General features: G+C 47.7%; 1 protein-coding gene across 1 annotated transcript in view; it reads right to left on the minus strand.

Moving 5' to 3' along the window:
* The window catches only part of LOC135214633 (MAU2 chromatid cohesion factor homolog), a 171,914-nt gene extending 164,821 nt beyond the window's left edge, over window positions 1-7,093 (minus strand). The window contains exon 1 of the mRNA XM_064248969.1: window positions 7,049-7,093. The gene's annotated coding sequence lies outside the window, so the exon portion shown is untranslated. The remainder of the gene's footprint in view (window positions 1-7,048) is intronic.
* Window positions 7,094-7,556: the final 463 nt, after the last annotated feature.

The raw sequence follows: 7,556 nt of genomic DNA on the forward strand, positions 1-7,556 counted from the left end.
GTCCGCCCAGCAGCCCTTACACCTTTGTGCCGGCTTGTGGGATGTGGCAAACCTCCCTCTGAAGTGCCTTGGATCTGCCGTGTGTCACGTCACCTTGCAAGGCTGCAACATGGAGCAGGACGTGTACTTCGTGCAGTCGGCAAAGCACTCTTTCCTGTCGCTGGACGCCTGCAGGGACTTGAAGCTGGTACCCAAGGAGTTCCCCCACTCCTCCCCCATGGTGGCACATGTGAGCTTGTTCGATGGCGTGGCCCGACAGGCTGCCCAGGTACCACCCCGACCCGCCGAGGTGCCCCTGCCGCCCCAGGAGGAGCATGCAGCCAGACTGGAAGCCTGGCTCCTGCAACATTTCACCACGACGACGTTTAACACAGTCAGAAAGCCACTGCCAGTGATGCAGGGGGAACCGCACCACATCCACCTGATCCCAGGAGCCACGCCCTATGCATGCCACACCCCAGCATTGGTGCCAAAACACTGGGAAGAGGAAGTGAAGGCCCAGCTCGAAGAGGACGTCGCCCGTGGCGTCATAGACTGGTACCTGCTGGGCAGCCGACCAAGTGGTGTGCCCGTATGGTGGTCGTCGCCAAGAAGTCAGGACAGCCATGCCGTACAGTTGACTACCAGCGCCTCAACACATCCTGCCTGCGGGAGACACACCACACCCCAGCCCCATTCTACATGGTGTCCGGGGTACCCAAGCACACATTCAAGACCGTGGCGGACGGCGTACTGGGGATACCACCAGGTGGAGCTAGATGAGGAAAGTCACGACCTGACCACATTCATCACCCCCTGGGGGAGATTTTGTTACCAGCGTACCCCCATGGGACACTGCTTCGCCAGCGATGCGTATACTCGACAATTCGATGACGCCATCCAGGACATCCAGAGGAAATACAAATGCATTGACGACACCCTGCTCTACGATGACAGCATCGAAGGGGCTTTCTGGCACGCCTACGACTTCCTCGAAACATACGCAGCTAAGGGCGTCACCCTGAAGCTGGAGAAATTCCAGTTCGCAAGAAGAGAAGTGGACTTTGTGGGCTTCAACTTGGGCTGGGAGGCCTACAAGCCAACAGAGGAACGTTTGGCAGCCATCAAGAACTTCTTGATGCCGTGTCAGCCCTCTATCACCGACATAATGGCGTGGTACAGATTCGTCAACCAGCTGGCACCCTTCCTCGCAACAGCCCCCATCATGAACACATTCAGGGAGCTCCTCAAGAAGCCAACGGGGAAGTTAGTGTACTGGGACGAGGCACTCCGCACCAAATTCCATCACGCCCAAGACACGATCTGCCAATTAGCAAAGGACGGGTTGGCCTACTACGACAGGAGCCGCCCCACAGCAGCGATCACCGACTGGAGCAAAGAGAGCATAGGGTTTATCATCCTCCAGCAGTATTGCGCGTACAGCTCTGCCGCCACGCCCTTCTGCTGCATGGGCGGACGGCGCCTGGCGCTATGCGGCAGCCGACATCTCACCGCTGCCGAAGCTGGCTACGCCGCCGTGGACTGGGAAGCTCTCGCGGTAGCCTGGTGTCTCCAGAAGGCGAGGCTGTTCCTGCTGGGGTGCCCCAACCTCACCGTCGTGACAGACCACCGCCCATTAACCAAGTTGCTGGGGGATCGGGCCCTTACGGAAATCTCCAACCCCCGTCTCTTCAGGCTGAAGGAGAGAACCCTGCAGTACTGCTTCAGGTCAAGTATCTGCCGGGGAAGCGTAACAGTGCGGCAGACTTCCTATCACGATACCCTGCCTTGAAAGCCAATCCAGCACCCACGACGTGGACCTCGACGAGGACCTCACTGACACCTTAGCAGCCGCTGTCTTGGCAGCAGTAGAGCACGACAGCTGCGTCGTGGACGAGGCGAGTGTCAGACATGCCGCCATCAGCGACCCCGTGTATCAGCTGCTCATGGCCAGGGTCCTGGCCGGGGACTGGGCCGACAGGAAGTCCCAGGAAGTTGCATGCCTTTGGCCCTTCTACGGTGTCAGGGAGAGGCTGGCCGTCGTCCAAGAATTAGTGATTTACACATTCGAACAGGGCAACGTCTGCCTACTATGAGATTCAGGGCTTCTGTAACACGGTTTTTTCGCAATAACTTTTTATCTATGCATTTCATAAATATAACGCTTATTCAGAATACATATTATATCAACACATAAATTTTGAGTGCATTCTGCACTACGTAGGTTGAATAAATTTGGTACTTATAATGTAAAAGTGACTTTTTTTGAAGACGGGCCAACTTATTCAGAGAAAAGGTTTCGAATGCACTCGTTACGTAACTTATGACATCATTTCTTCCCTCTTTCTCGATGGATGATTGGCTATACGTAACGAAGGCTAACCTAAATTGGCAACAATGACATACAAATTTAAATACTAGCAAAGCAGTACACCTTTATGAACTCTGGAACCTCCCCACTGATAATTGTCATAATGAACAAACCAACAAAATATGTTAATAAATACAAAAACACTTCGATTATTAGTCTAACTCCCAAAATAAGTTTCCAAAGAAATTACAGTCTACTTTATAGGTCACAATCAGATTGACAAGATGTAGGGAATAGTTGGTAATTACCAAAAACATAGTAGACAAGCTTGATTTGATAACTGCTATATAGAATGTCATGCATTTTTTATTTATTGGCTATCTACCTATTTACTGAAAAAAATAGCCGGTACCGTATATTGGCTTTAAACCTTCACCAATAATTATTGTCAGAATGATAACCATGACGCTCCACCCACTTTCGCCTCGTTATAATTCAGGATAACACTGAAGGCTACCATGGGCATTGTTGGATTAGAAAATTTAACTTCTGGCTATAAAAACTAATTTCTTGAGTAGTTGTAAGAAGTGCTAAATGATCCTCAAGGATCCCAGCAGTTGGTCTAAACGTTTAATTCATGTATATTACTGCTATACTGTTGCGGCACTACTGCTACAGTAGTATTACTACGCTAGCACTGAGGGATAACCAACCCACATCTATGTATCGTTCCGCCATTCATAAAGTCTTTGGGTTTCAGAGCCGATGGCATTTCTGTCTGGAGGATGGGCGGGGCAACATTTAGTCAAAAGGTGTTTGTTTACCTTGCTTACGTAATGAATGTTTTTAGACTCTTGGCTCGTAATCATTGGCCATGGCGTCGGCTAGATCATTTTTACTCTATAAAAATCAAAACTATCGGGTTTAGGCTATTGATAATGCTGACAAAATTTGTGTGTGGTTGTAAAATATACATATGTCAACTTTCAGCTACATCCGATGCTTTGACACGGAGCAAAGTCCAAAAAACCGTGTTACAGAGACCCTGAATCTCATAGTAGTTATCCCGGAGCCTCTTCGTTAGCAGGTGGCTGCCAACCTACACGCGGGGCACCAACGCCTGGACTCTATGCAACGACGAGCACGCCAGATGGTATACTGGCCTGGACTCGAGGGGGACCTGCAGTATCGCCGCTCCTTGTGCGAAGAATGAGACGTTCACGCACCATCCCAGGCCGCAGAGGAATTCATCATCACGCGGCCCCCCCCAAGTACCCCTTCCAGATGACGGTAGCGGATATGTTCCAGCACGACAGACACATGTACATGGCCTACGCAGATAGGCTCACAGGTTGGCTGGAGCTGGCCCACTTCCCCCACTGGTAACCACTCCTCTCACATCAAGACCCAGCTACGTCGCTACTTCGCCAGGTGGGGGGCCCCGGAGCAAATCTCCACGGACGGTGGCACTAATCTGGCAAGCGAGGAAATGGGGGAATTTTTCAAGTTATGGAGCATGTCCGTGTGACTATCATCTGCCCAGTACCTGCAGTCCAACGGTAGGGCAGAGGCTGCAGTCAAGGTTTGGAAGCGGATAATAATGGCCAAGTCCTCTTGGCTATGCTACAGTACCTCAACACACCCCTCTGCGGAATGAATAAGTCACCCGCCCAGATGGCAGCAGGCAGGCTGCTCCGAGACGGCATACCTACGGCCCGCTGGCACCTCACAGTAGACAAACATTGGGGGCAACCCTCCAGCATAGAGAACATCAGATGGTTCTGACAACGGTGCTGCCCTCACCGAGAACGGACCCTCCAGAACGCTTCCCGTCATCAACCCGGGCTCCCAAGTGCGAGTGCAAAATCAAGCCACCAAGGTGTGGGACTGTACTGGTTGCCGTGGCAGAAACGCTCCCATACTGACAATACCTAGTCAGACTGAATGGCAGCGGGCGCCTCTCCCTCCGTAACAGGAAGCACCTGCGACTCACATCATCGGGGCCCCAGTCAGGGCGGGCCACACCTGCCACGCCCAAGCAGCCACCGGTCAGCCACCCTACGCCAAGCCCGCAAGCAGTGCGGGATTCACGCCCATCACATCACGCCATGAGGCCAGCTTGGATGAATGACTACATATGACGTCTTTGACTGTCATACACCCTTCTTATGTGTAAACACGTACATTACAGCAGCATCTGTTTATTTTTTTTTATTGGATCTGTCCCATTACTCTGGCGCATGCATCCAATTTAATCCATGTATATCCATGTATTGTTCTTATTATTGCTTATCCATGGTATACCCATGTATTAATCTCGGGGGGGGGGGGGGATGATGATGGAGTACCTGCATTGGTAAGATACGTTTTCCCATGGCGAGCAGGCGCCAAGTAAGTGTGCCGGTTGTAGACGGCAATTGGAGTCAGTATGTAATTGAGGACTCAATAAACCACACGCCTCCACCATCGTGTATCTCGTCCCACCTTGACATCCAATAGGGGGCAAAGATGGTTTGGCGAGCGAAGCGAGTAATCAGCTTTTTTTTTTTTTTTAGCTATTTTGTGTGTTTTTTTAAAGCCACATGAGCAAGGTATTTCAGCAGAAATTATATACTACCACTACTGTTTGTTTATTTCATCATCACGTAGCTAATAGACAGACAGGGATCAAGACACATAATATTTCCGATAAATTTCAGATATTTATGATTGCACATTTATAAAGAAAACATGCTGTTACTTTTTGGGGTGAGGGGGACATCTTGATATGGAGGAGTTATGGAGTTCCATTTGACAACGTCTGTGTGTGTGTGTGTGTGTGTCTGTGTGTGTGAGAGAGAGAGAGAGAGAGAGAGAGAGAGAGAGAGAAGGTGTAATTACTGTATGGATCGTTAGCGACTGTATTGGCTGTTGGTGAGTTCTGGGTCGTCTGCTGGTCCTGTTAGTTGTCAGAGTTTTGTATTTTTAGTTAGTTTTCAGTCAGTCTTGGGTTAGAGCCTGTGACAGCCAGTAGTGTTAGCACCAGTCAGTAGTGTCATTATAGTCAGCTAAGTTGTGTTTTGTTTGTTGTTAGTTGTTGTTTTGTTAGTTTGATATTGTTGCTTAAGAGTTGTTGTGCTATGAGGTTTATGTTGAGTTTTATGTGAGTTGTTGTTGGGGGGCTGTTGTGCATTCTTGGTGTTGTTAGTGGGTGTGTGTGTTGCTTTTTTGTGTGTTGTTTTTTTTTGTGTTAGTAATTGTTTGTGCAGTGGTCTTGAGTTGTGGTTGAGTTCCTTGTTGTTTGCTGTGTTGTTATATGTGAGGTTGTGGCTGTGTTCCTTGTTTGCTGTGTTGTTGGGTTGTGGATGTGTTCCTTGGTTGTTTGCTGTTTGTTGAGTTGTTGTTTAGTTGTTGGGTCGCAGTCCTTGGGTGTTGTGTTGTTGGATTGTGGTTCTTGGTTTTTGGTTTGTTGTTGTTAATGTCTCAGCGACCTCGACCAGCAGACAGCACAGGATAGCCCTGGAGTATCTGAAGTTGGTAAGTACATGTGTTTGAGAGTTTTTGGTTTTTTTATGTTTGTGGTTTTTGTTTGTGTAGGTAAGTCAATTGTCCTGCATATTCTGTAGTGTAAAGAGGAAAGTTTGACTGGGGTGAGTTGGGCAGCTGGAGTGATTAGGTTAATGTGTTGGTGGGGGGGGGGGGTTACCTGCTTTGTTTTATAAACCTTTTGATCCCGCCACATTGACGCTTGTTGGGGTGGGGGGGGGGGGAAGGCAGTTGCCACTCCCAGGGCCCTTCCCCAATGACGCCCCTGTTTTGAACCCTGGTTAGGTACACAATTACAAGCCACTGTATTCTTATTGTAAGTAGATGAAGGCCCTGCAGGAATTGGTACTAGTGCAGGAATATTTAAATGGAACCCAAAATTTTTTTGATTTGCAGGGAAATCTTTCATAGAGCAGCGCTATTCTCAGACTGAGTGAGAATGTTTAGCTATAGTTTCTTTAATAAATGAATTTTGATCTGTTATTCTTCACTCCTCTTTTTCTTTCATTGTGGTTGTGGCGGAATCACTAGCTCAAAAACAAGCTGCAGAATCCCCCCCACATATACCTAATCAGTCCAGCTGCCAAAATCCACCCTCAATCACACTTTCTTCTTTACACAACAAATACAGCAGGACAATTGACCTACACCTATACAAAACAAAACAAAAAACAAAACACATATAACTACCAACACTATACAAAAACAAACGAAAAAACAAAACACATGTACTTACCAATCAATCCAGTTACTCCAGGCTATCCTGTGCTGTCCACTGGTCGAGGTCACAAGAGATACCAACAACAACAACCAAGACCACAACCTAATAACAACAACACAACAACAACACAACAACAATCAAGGAACACAACCACAACTCGACACAACAACAAAAACTCAACAACACAACAAAAAAGGAACAATCACAGCCCAAGACCACTGCACAAACCACAACCAACACAAAAAACAACAGCACAAAAGGCAACCCACACACCTACCAACAACACCAAAGAATAACAACAGCTCACCAATAACAACCCTTAACAACTCACAACCACACCAAGGAACCACAACAGCTCCCCAACAACAACTCTCAACCACAACAACTCACATATAACTCATCAGAAACTCGCAAGCACAACAAATCCAACACAGGCACAACAACTCTAATCAACTACTAATATCAAACCCAACAACAATCAGCAACAAACCAATAACAATTCAAAAACACACCACTTGACTGACTATAGCTATCAATGTCTTCACAGACCACTGCCGACGCTACTATCTCTCACAGCTTCTGACTAAAGACTGACTGAAAAACTCACTAAAAACACAGAACTCTGATCTCTACCAGCAGACAACCCAGCCAGAACTCACTAACAGCCAATACAGTCATTAACTATCCATACAGCAATTACTCTCTCTCTCTCTCTCTCTCTCTCTCTCTCTCTCTCTCTCTCTCTCTCTCTCTCACACACACAGACGTTGTCAAATGGAACTCCATAACTCCTCCATATGGTTTTCTGTCTTTCATTGTCTTTTACATCTTTCAGCCTTTCAGCAAAACCATTTTTTTTTTCATGAGAATGAGTAGCTACTATTTTGTTTACAGGAGACTATGATTAGGCTAGACTAGACCATGCTGTTATGACACACGCATAACATCCATGACCCTTGCATTTTAATGAATTAAAATATCCCGCACGAGGTCATGGAGTGGGTTGTTATGTCCGCTGTT

Source organism: Macrobrachium nipponense, chromosome 46 (genome assembly GCF_015104395.2).
Source record: "Macrobrachium nipponense isolate FS-2020 chromosome 46, ASM1510439v2, whole genome shotgun sequence".
Lineage (NCBI taxonomy): Eukaryota > Metazoa > Arthropoda > Malacostraca > Decapoda > Palaemonidae > Macrobrachium > Macrobrachium nipponense.